Source organism: Vicugna pacos, chromosome 1, assembly GCF_048564905.1.
Source record: "Vicugna pacos chromosome 1, VicPac4, whole genome shotgun sequence".
Lineage (NCBI taxonomy): Eukaryota > Metazoa > Chordata > Mammalia > Artiodactyla > Camelidae > Vicugna > Vicugna pacos.
The window spans coordinates 68,206,210-68,218,288 of NC_132987.1; positions in this window are offsets into that span (position 1 = coordinate 68,206,210).

The window sequence follows — 12,079 nt, forward strand, 5'->3', positions numbered from 1 at the left end:
CCCTCGTCCCCATAATCTATTCCACACAAAGTGATCATTTAAACATATATATGATCTCTTCACTGTCTTGCTAAAAATTTCAAATAACTTCCTATTACACTTAAAATAAATTAAATTTCTTACTGTGATATTGGTTAGAATCAGTTTGTCATTACTTAATAGCACACAGATTTATCACTTTTACTTAAAGTCTGCTGAGAATCTGCATGACTCATCAGAGCAACTGTCTTCATGTTGCAACTCAATGATTCAACCTACTTTGACCTCCTGGCTCTGTCACTTGAAAAAAGAAACAGCTTGACATTCCTGTGCTGACTGAATTTGTGTCAGAAATGACACAAATCACTTCTGCCCACAGTCCGTTGACTAGAGCTAGTCACATGGACATACTTAATAATCAACTCTGTGCTTTGATGATTAAAGGGACTGGGAAATGTGGGTGAATACAAGGAATGTTTTATGAAGGCTACTCTTTTAGCCACTTATGACCCACAAGGCCCCACCTGCCTAGCTGTCCAACCATACTTTGCTCACTTTCTCACTCATCATGTTTCAGCCACACTAGACTTTTGGGTGCTCCTCACACATACCCAGTTCCTTTCTATATCAGAGCCTTTGCAGTTTTTCCTTCTCTCTGCATTGTTTTCAATCATACCTTTTCCTGGCTGACTTCTTCCAGTCATTCAGTTCTCAGCTCAATGTCACCATCCCAGCTAAGATACCCACCTCACCTCACCATCACCCTTTGTCTTCTTGCCTTGATTGGACTTTCTTCAGAGCTCTACTTTTTCTTTCCTCTCTTTCTAGGATTCTAATTACATGCATGGGAGTACGGTGTGTCCCATATAGCTCTTTTGTTCTTTCCTCATTTTTTTTCTAAAATTACACTGTGTATTTATTTTCTTTCTTGTTTGATATCTGTCTCTCCCATGTACATATCACAATAGAAGCCCCTTGTCATCCTGAGAAATCCAATAAGTCTCCTGTTAATCTTTGAGGGCTGTTGTAGGGAGTGAATGAAGCAACACACAACAAAAAAGCTCACTGTACATTGTAAATTGAGACTCAATGTTACCTTGGGTGTGGGACCACACCCCAAGCTGGAGAATCACCCAGGCAGAGCTGTTGTTATACACACATACATAGTGGTACATAGCAGAGATTCCTCAGGATGGGGACTTTTTTAATGTGTTTGTTTATTTTTAAGAGGATCAGACCTTACATGATAGAAGTTGTGCTTTTGTTATGTAACGTCATATGTAACGGCAGACATCTGGATTCTAATAAGGGTTATAGATAAGTCATAGATTAAAAAATTTAACCACGTTAGTATCTCTATAAATTTGAAACAAAGCATTACATATATGTATAAAGCATTGTATTTACTCAGTCTACAGAAAATTCTTGACATGATGATGGATTTGTAAAGCTCTTATAATAATCCCACACTGGAGATCCACACATGTGAAAAGAAAATCGCTGGGTTATAATTTCATACAGGAATAAAGCCTGACACATAGTCAGATTTGCTCTAAGGAGAGGACAGGAAATACTCTCTTATCGCATAAATACTTACTAAATATCCACTGCTGTCAAACACTACTCTGGATACCACATGCTTTGCTGGGTGAATCATTCATGGTCCCTGCCCTTGAAGGATATCCAGAACTAGAAAACAAGACACATGAGGAAGAGGCACTCTCCTCCATCACCACCAAGGCCTTAACCACTATAAGGTGAAGCTGGATCCCTGGCACACATACAGATAAGCACTATGCCACTCCATTGTGACAAGCCTTCCACGAATGTGAAACCACTACAAGAGCTACCGAAGTTCAGCAGATGTCACTTCCCATTTCTGGGATCAGGACAGGTTCATGAAGAAGTTGACACTGAGCTGTGCCTTAAAAGACAGAGAGAGGTAGGCAAGGTAGAAGCAATCCAAGGAGAAGATACACATGAGTCAAGGTCTGCAGGCTGGAGGGACAAGGAAGGCATGCTTGCAGAAGGGAAGCAATGGCTCTCAGTGACCGGCTGAGACATCTGAGCTCCAATCAAGATGCAGTGCAACATGAGCAGGGACATGGTGCTCTCAAAGCAGTGTGGAGGGAGATTGCGTTCAGTGCCCACCACAGGGTCTGGTAGAGCCTAGCTCTTTCCCAGACATTCATGTTCTGAGGGACTTGAGTAGAGGGAACAAAGCTAGGAGAACAATTGAGGCCACTGAAATGGCATGTGGGTTGTCAGGTACAGGACTAGGACATGTTATGGCAACAGAACAGAGAGACAGACACACCTGAGAGAGACCCTGGAAAGAGAGTTGAGTTCACCTTAAAGGTTCTGCACCCTCTTCCTCTTATATTCCAGACACCCTGGTTTCCTTTATATGCAAATCCTGATGACTGAAGAAGTGTGAGCAATGCTGTCAATAGTTTCACTTCTAATTGTCATTGAATTTATATGCTGACATGTGTCTCCCACGCAGAAATTTCCCTGAAGATCACAGGATTTTATTCCACTTTTGGTTCACTTCTCTGACGTGAGCCTTTCTGTGAGTCCTCCTCTGCACAGCACATGACAGCAACTGCCAGCTGCCAATGGCCTGGAATTGCCCTCTGTCCCTCCCGTCAGCCCTGAACCTTATTCATCCCTCAAGTCTAGTACACATGTCCCCTCTCTTCCCACAGCCTGGCCATTTCCCTCCAGCTCTGTCAGCATAACCTGCCCCTGAAGGACCCTCGGATCCCCTGGGGCCACCTCCCTTAGCCCTCCACTCCTTCCAGACTCCCTCTCTAGACACCGAGGGGCTGAATGGATTCTTTCTTACGGTGTTGGTCCCTGCACCACACATGGTGCTACCTGTCTGGCATTTCGGTGATAATTGTTAGAGCTCTTTTTTTTAAATTGAAGTATAGTTGATATACAACATATATAAATTACAGGTGTATAAGACAGTGATTCACAATTTTTAAAGGTTATAATCCATTTGTAGTTATTATAAAATATTGACTATATTCCCCATGTTGTACAATATATCTTTGTAGCTTATTTTATACATAATAGTTTGTTCTTTATCCCCTACCCTTACTGTGCCCCTGCCCACTTCCTGCTCCTCACTGGTAACCACTAGCTTGTTCTCTATATCTGTGAATCTGCTTCTTTTTCATTATATTCACTAGTTTGTTGTGTTTTTTGGATTCCACGTATAAGTGATATACAGTATTTGTCTTTCTCTATCAGACTTATTTCACTTAGCATAATGCCCTCAAGTCCATCCATGTTACAACTGGCAAAATTTCATTCTTTTTGTGGCTGTGTAGTATTCCATTGTGTGTACGTATGTGTGTGTGTGTGTGCACACACCACACCTTCTTTATCCATTCATCTGTTGATGGACATTTAGGTTGCTTCCATATCTTGGCAATTGTAAATAATACTGCTGTGAACACTGGGGTGCACGTATGTATTCAAATTAGTGTTTTTGTTTTATTTGTATATACACCTAGGAGTGGAATTGCTAGGGTTGAATGGTAGTCTTAGTTTTAGTTTTTTGAGAACCCAGTTTCCACAGTGGTTGTTGGAACTTTGTTAAACTCAACGGCTACCCATTTCAACATGGATTGGATTAACACTTGGGACTTTAGAGACTTCTAGTTCTGCTTTCCAGTTTTCTTTTACTTGTGTCTACTATTCAAGCCAGAACAGTTTCTTTTTGACTTGTGTGTGACGAGTCAGAAGAAGGTCCTTTCTGTCTGGTTTTTCTAGGCCCCACTGAGGAGATCAGGCCTGGTGCCCTCCAGCTCCTGCCCCTGGACAGTTGGCCTTCATACCTGATCCTCCCTGAAGTATCTGAGAGGAAAACACTGGTGACTCCTTCTTCTCTCTAATTTGGTTTCTTCTCTTTTCCCTGAATTTTGTTTCTTGTAACCTGATTCCTCATTATTCATGACTCCCCTTCTGTTTCTCTCCTTTTCACTCTTCCAGTAGCTCCTAAATTATTTTAATGGCTGTGCTTTCTTCATCACAAACATATTTTTTGAAATGCTCATGTTTACACTATTACTTTAACCTAATAAATCCTACCTTAATGCAACTATATATATATATACATATATATAGTTGAGAAGGACTTCATTTTTTGTGTGTGGACACGTGATTCCAGCCCCCAGCCTGAATCCTCGGGTCCAGCTAGAGAAGTACCTCTGCTGGGGTCCCAGATGTCAGAGCTGCCACTGGGACCGGTTAGCCCTGGACACCCTGGGATCTAGGGAGGAGTTACGAAAGCCCTCCCGCTTTTCTCTCAGTGGTCGGAGTTCATCATCCCCTTCCCCACTCCCACTATGCTTGATACATATTCTATGTTTGCAGTGGCCCCAGTGTAATTATTTGTTTAGAGCAGTGATTCTCAACCCTGGCTGCATATTAAAATATACTGAGAATTTTTTTTAAAATACCAATGCCATAGACAAAACAAGAGAGCCAAGAAAGTTTATAATTATTGAATCTGGTTGATGGGTACATAGAGATGCAATATTCTGTCTTTTTAATTCTGTATGTGTTTGAAATGTTCCATAATTTAAAAGTTTAAAAGTAAATATGTATAATATATATAGTATAAATATATAATATAAAATGCAAAACTAAGCCCATAGCAAATGAGTTAAAATCGAATTTCTGGGGCCCTTGGGTTTAGAATCTGTAGCTGTAAAATCTTCTCAGGGTCTGAGGGTTGAGATGGGGACGTGGGGACAAGAGGAGGATTGAAGTGATTACAGAAGCTGCCTCTGACTGTGAGTTTTTGATGAACTGTCAGATGACTGCCCCTAGAGTATCTACGCCTGATTTGGATAATTATTAGACATTCCTAGAATGCTGACTAAAGATAACTCATTTATCACACTGTCTAGCTGAAGTATTTTAAAGTAAATTATAGACCACCAACATTGGCACATGATGGCTCTTTTTATTATTATCCTACTAATGCGTGAGCTTCTGTAGAGAATAGTCCTTCCTGTCTTATTTGTACTTGCATTCTTAGCACCTAGCATATGTCCAGATACCTTGTCATTACCAGCAAATATTTGTTAAATTTAGTTTTTTTAAAAAGGTGACGGAGGTGACCTAAGTAGACATTGGGTTAGGACACACTATCAGCATGATGTATGGTTAAGAATATAAAGCTCTGGGAGAGAGCACAGCTCAGTGGTAGAGTGCATGCTTAGCATGCTGGGTTTAATCTCTAGTACCTCTATTAAAAAAAAAAAGGATACAAAGTTCTGAAGCTAGACCACCTGGGTTCATATTTCAGCTCTGCCACTTAACATTCTGTCATTCAACTGCTCATAGTTAACTGCTTTGAGCGGTTAAAGCATAGTTAACTGCTCAGCTTGTTCATATGTAAAATGGCAATTAAAAAAAGAGCCAATCTAATGTTTGTTGTGAGAGTTCTATATATATACATATATACACACACACACTTAAAGCCATGCCTGGCACCTAGTAAGCATTCAGTATGTTGTAGTTATTAAGAAGACTGCCCTCAGAATGGTGCCTTGTACGTCACTGTAAACATTTGCTAAATGAAAAAAATGAATAAACATTTGCTTTTGTGATCGCTTGTCTCCAGTTTTACCCATTTCGCTGTCCTCTCCATATAAGGACTACAGAAGAGGGCGGTTCCGAACTGAAGCATGGGTTGAGCCAAAGGGAGTGATCTCGAGGTCAGGGGGGATTCAGCTGCAAGCCCAAACCAGGAGGGCTGAGTGAACACTGTGAGGGCTTTAAAGCTGAGAGGTCTGGTGACTGCAAGAGAGAAGGAGCATTTTCAGTTGAGTGAGTCTGACCCCAGTACCCCAGAGAGGGGTGTCCACATACTGGGCTGTCCTTCCCAGAATATTTACCTAGATTAGATCTCTTTCCACCTCTCAACCCTCCAGCTTTGTCTAAAATGAGAATCTGTACTAGCTTAGGCCTGGATAGATGGTAGAGATCCAGTGTTTCAAGGCAGCAGTAGGAATTTACTTCCAGATAGACACTGTCCCTTGCTTACCTTCAAAATGTTATCAAAGCTCACATTCACACCTACTGAAGAATCACTGAGTTATTAAACTCCAATAGAAGTGCAGCCCAGGTTTGGAAGTGCAACCTTTCTGGGCCTTGGTTTCCTCCTCTGACACTCTGTGGCTTGATGACTAATATACAAAGGTTGTTTAAAGAACACAATAATAATTATTATAGCAGATCAACCCAGCAGGGGCTAAGGCTTTCTTTTGGTAAAGAGCAAGAAAGAAATCAAGGAAAAAAAATAAAGGTTTAGCTGCAGAAGTCCCTGAATTCTAGCTTAAGAAGTTAATGAAGCCCTTATTCTCCAGACAATCAGGAGAATTCAGTGAAAATTTTGGAGCAGGAGAATGAAGAGTTTGTAGAAGGGATTATCTGGCACAGGTAAACAGAGTAGACTAGAGGAGAAAGAAGCTGGAGGAAAAGAGACTAGGTCAGAGGTTGGTGCCAGGTCTTACCATGTCTGAGGGAACAGACAGAAAGAGACAGGTATCAGACAAATTTTGAAGAAAGTGACAGGCAGTGTCTTAGTTTAAATTAGGTATTGGGAGGAAGGAGGGAAATGACCTTTCTTTTTTGAGCACTATGATGTTCTGAGTGAAAGATGAGTCAGGCTTAAGCCTGGATATTGGACAGTGGTGGTGGCTACTACCGTAAGGAGAGGAGGAACAACTCTGGGGGAGATCTGATTTGATTTTGGATGGATTGAGTTTGGGCTGCTGTCAGGACACTGAATGGTTACCTAAAGCAAACAGTTATGATTTCATAAATGAGAGGATGAATCCTGAGGATCAGGGAGGATTTCAGGGTCTTTGTAGGGGCATGAGAGGACTCAGGCATGGATAATCCCATCACTTCCAAGCTTTCCTCTAAGAGAAAAGAGCCAGCCTCCTCTGGGGTAGAGGGAGAGCTGTGACGGTCATCCCTGGACCTGGGTGTGTCCAAGAGTGAGGTCAGAGGTGTGTTTAAGGCTGGGGGAAGCAGTATGTCACTTTCAGAATGTCACTTAGGATCATTTAACAAGGAGATTAAGGACTGAGTAAGAATTCAGCAATTTGGGAAGATTTATGTTTCAGTATAAGTTCCTTTGTATATATAATCAGAGCTTCCTGCTGTAGAGATTTTTAATTAAAGTGTAACAGTTGCAGGTGAAATTTTAAAACAAGATGAATGAAGGCCATTCTTGAAACTCATGAAAAGACACCAAACTCTCCTTTAGAGTTAAGCCTTTCTGTGCCTGATCTTCTCCTCTTGCCTTTGTCTTCATCATTAAAACATTGTCTTTCACTCAATTCAAGGAGCTTTTATTGCATACTTACAATGTGGAAGACACAGAGAATGAGAAAACACAGTCCTTGCCTTTAAGGATCTCACCATCCCATCACAGAAGACTGAACAACATGGAATAAGCTATTGATCACCATTGCGAGACTGCGCAGAGACCAGCTGCAATGATGTGTCGGTGGCCAGACTTCTTGGAGAAGACAGATCTGCAAGTGGACCCAGGATGACTGGCAGAATCTGCATGGGGGTGGTGGGGGCAGCAGGCACAAAGGCCTGGAGATGACACTGTCCATTATCTTTTAGGGGGATATTAGCTTAAGCATACTAGGGGAAATGACAGGTAATTTTAGTGAGATAGAATGGTGGCAGACTGAGGAGATATCTATTCAGATATTTTGGTGAAGACATCTAAGTACTAGAAATCAACTTGAGCAGCTTTACATGTATAACTGTATAACACGGTGGTTAGATCCCAGATTACAGAATAAGATGGCTTGGTGTGAATCCTTTCATGCATTGCTAGTTGTCTAACCATGGGGAAGTTGCTAAATTTTCCTGTCCCTCAGTTTTCTCATATGTAAAATGAAATAATACACAGAATTGTTAGGAGGCCTAATTTATATAAAGGTATTATAATGTGACTTGGTGCATACTAAATGCTCAGGAAGTTTTAGCTTTTCATGTTCTCTTTCATAACTTTCTGTATTGACTGAAATTCTTTAAATTACTTGAATTATATTTTTCAAAAGTTCATTAGAGCTCACCTCTAGGAGGCTTCACTGCTCTGAAGACTACTGTCTGGATGAATGTCCATTTTAAAAAAGCAATAAAATCTCAGGCCCCTCTACTTCTTAAAAAAAAAGCATCATTCCAGTTTCACAGATGTGTAACTAGATGGCCAACTTGGAAAGTGTTGAATATCATATGGCAACTTCAGAGGAGAAATGTGGTGATTTGAGCTACCTGTCTTAGGGAGACAAATACTTGAATAAGTTAATTGCAAGGAAACTATTTCTTTCAACCACTGCTGGAGTGTATGTGAACTGGTATGACATTTTTGGAAAGTAATCCAGCATTACTAACGTTGTGACTTATCTGTTGAACCTAGCAATTCTCACCAAATAAATCTACCATATAGAACCGAAGGCACCAGTATGAGAATAGATGTACAAAAATATTTAACACAGCATCATTTGTAGCTGAAGAAAACTAGAAAACAACCTTAATATGCAACACAAAGAAAATGTGTGGCTACTCTATGGCATGCCCATATTGTGGAATTTATACTCCAGGGAATAAATTAGGTCTATGTATAGTTCCAGGAGGAATATTCATGATATACTGTGAAATAACAAAGGAAAATTGGAGAGTGATGTGTGTGCTATTATTCCATTTTTATCAAAAAAAAAAAACCCCAACAACAATCAAAACAACAACAACTGTGTGTGTGTGTATTTGTATTAAAATGGAGAAATGTGTAGAAGGACATACACCAAGCTATTAACATTGATTACTTCGGGGCCACAGTAACTATGTGTCTATAGTCTGGCTTGTTAAAATGAACATGTATTGCATTTGTAATTTAAAAAATACATATAGTAAGGTGAGATGGATTTGGGGGGGGATTAATATGAAGACCAGGACTGAAAAGAGATCACTCAACAGCCTCAAATGAATCCCAGTTTCCAGACCTTGAATTATAATCTTGCTTTAGAAAGACCTTGTTGGGTAACTGGGGTTTTTGTTCAGTAACCACTAGATAATCCCAAACAGAAGAGAGTTAGAAGACAGAGGGTGGATACATTTGCTCCAGTAACCAGAAAGCAGAGATTTCTGACATTAGAGATCAGGAAGTGTGATGTTGACTCCCAGCAAAGTCCAGGAACAAATCACTAAAAAGTCTTCTTGCATATACGTAGGAAATGAAATAGCAATTATTAGGAGCCTGCATTTCTGGGAATTAAGTCACGCTAAAGCTAAATTAATCATATTCCCTCTCTCACATTGAAAACATTGAAACTTTTCTCATAATATGTAAGTAGCCAAGATAAACATGAGTTAGAAATATATCTGAAGGTTCAGAATATTGATTGATCTTAAAGATGCTTCTGAAAGTAGGTTTGTACCTGGACCTCCTTTCAATTTCTTAGCTATAGATACAAAAATGGAGTCTACAAAAAATGTCATATATATCTGTATCTAAATATAGATATAAATGACATAAAGCTTGGAGGAAGAGCTAAGTATTCATAAGGATAAGATCAGGATATGAAAAATTCCCAACAGGTTGGAAAGACTACAATAATGATATGTAACAGAATTGGGTCAAGTGGAAAGTGCATTCAGGTCCAAAAAAATCAACTCCACATGAAAGCAAGCAAGCTGGATGAGTAAGAATACAGATTTTAAAAGCTGAAGAGCCATTTGCAGCAACATGGATGCTCCTGGAGAATGTCATTCTAAGTGAAGTAAGCCAGAAAGAGAAAGAAAAATACCATATGAGATCGCTTATATGTGGAATCTAAAAAACAAAAACAAACAAACAAACAAAAACAAAGCATAAATACAGGACAGAAATAGACTCATGGACAGAGAATACAGACTTGTGGTTACCAGGGGGGTAGAGGGTGGGAAGGGATAGACTGGGATTTCAAAATTGTAGAATAGATAAACAAGATTACACTGTATAGCACAGGGAAATATACACAAAATGTTATGATAACTCACAGAGAAAAAAATGTGACAATGAGTGTGTATATGTCCATGAATGACTGAAAAATTGTGCTGAACACTGGAATTTGACACAACATTGTAAAATGATTATAAATCAATAAAAAATGTTAAAAAAAAAAGCTGAAGAATTGTAGGTTCACCTGAAGTGGCTCTTGGGTGAAGCAAGGAGGATGACAATGAAGAACAAATGAATACGTGCCCCTGGTTATAGCCTGGGGGAGAAGGCCTGAGGTATGGAGCCCAGTCCTGGCTCTGTGGTACAGACTGAACATACTCAGAGTAGAGTGACTGGCTCTGGAAGGGCTCTGGAAATCACGTTTGTAGTGCCACGTAAAGGTTGGAGCTGATTCTTGAATTTAAGTACATCTGTAGTAGTCTCTGTTCATGAAAAGTTCTCAGCAGAGATTGGGGGTGACATGGGTGTGGAGGGAAGATTCACTCTCCGCTTTTTTTAATTCATGCTCTGCCGTTGCCCTGCCATTAAGCAATTTCCTTAGTATCTCTCCCTTTTTCCTAACCCTACACACATCCCACCTACCTAGAGCCAAGTTTCCTAGAGTGTGGGCCGTGTACAAGGCAGTTTAAGGTAGCACATACACCCAGTATTAAATAACATCCAATCTCATGGTGACATTGCTAGTCATGCTTTAAATTTCTTTCAATCCACTGATTACATATATAGAAGAAAGTCTCTGTTGCTGATAAGTTTTTGACAACTCTCTCATACTTGTTAATCTTTTCTTTTTAATAAGGAAAAAACAGGCCTAGGGCACAGAGCCTTCAGCAAGCCACGGTATCTAGTTGGAATTTTAAATATTGTTATATTCCCATTGTATTTATTTTTAGGATTAACTTATGATAAGGGAAACTGGTTTTCCATTTAAGGTAATGATCTAAAGTTTCTGATGGGGAGGAAAATAAAATATGAGAGTGTCTAACGGTGCTTAAAAGTAAGAATATATCAGCAAAGAAACAGGGCTGTACCCAGAAGCAAAAGAGAAAGTATGAAGGCAGGGAAAAACAGAGCAAGTCAGCGTAACTCCAATCAGCATTAGCATCGCATAACACGACCTTGATCACAGCAGCATGATTTACACACGCTCTGCAGCAATGAACAGCAGAGAAAACCGAGGAAGATTTCTGTGCTGAGCAATGGCTCTCAGGATGGCAAATGTGTTAAAATGACATAGAGCTGGAGGAACAGGAAGTGCAGCCTCATACAGCTCAGGGTAGGACTGTCTTGAGGGAGGTTCTTGCCCGAAACCTAGGTGGAGTAAAGGGAGGGAGTAAACAAAACAGGGGTTTGGGTTCTGAAAAAAATAAAAAGAACTCCAAGCCTGCATACTGAAGAAATTTCTTCAGACATATTGTTTTCCTATTGACTGGGTGGACAGTGCAGAAAATAAAGCATGTATGTGAGCATTCACATTGTAATACCTGTCCTTTGGACAAAGGCAAAAGCTCTCTCTCCTGGTGATATGGGTGATTTGGCCCCAGTGGAGCAACTGCAGACTGTTGCTTATGTCATTCGTCTGCTTTTACTGTGGAAAGTGAATCAGCAAGTCAGCAGTTTCCTTTCAAAGCCCATTTATTTAGATTTTTTTTAAGTCTCAAACATTGTACGTCTATCCATGTTCATAGCAGCATTAGCCAAAAGGTGGAAGCAACCCAAGTGTCTGTTGATGGATGAATCAACAAACAAAATGTGGTTTATACATACAGTGTAGTATTATTCACCCTTAAAAAGGAAGGAAATTCTGATACATGCTGCAGCATGGATGAACCTTGAAAACATTATGCTAAGTGACACAAGCCAGATACAAAAGGACAAATATTGTATGATTGTATCAGGTATTCTAGAAGAGTAGAATTCAGAGACAGAAATTAGAATGCTGGTTACCAGGGGCTGGGGGAAGGGGCAATGGGGAGTTATTGTTAAATGGGGACAGAGATTCCATTCTGGATGATGGAAAAATCCTGGAGATGGATAGTAGTAATGGCT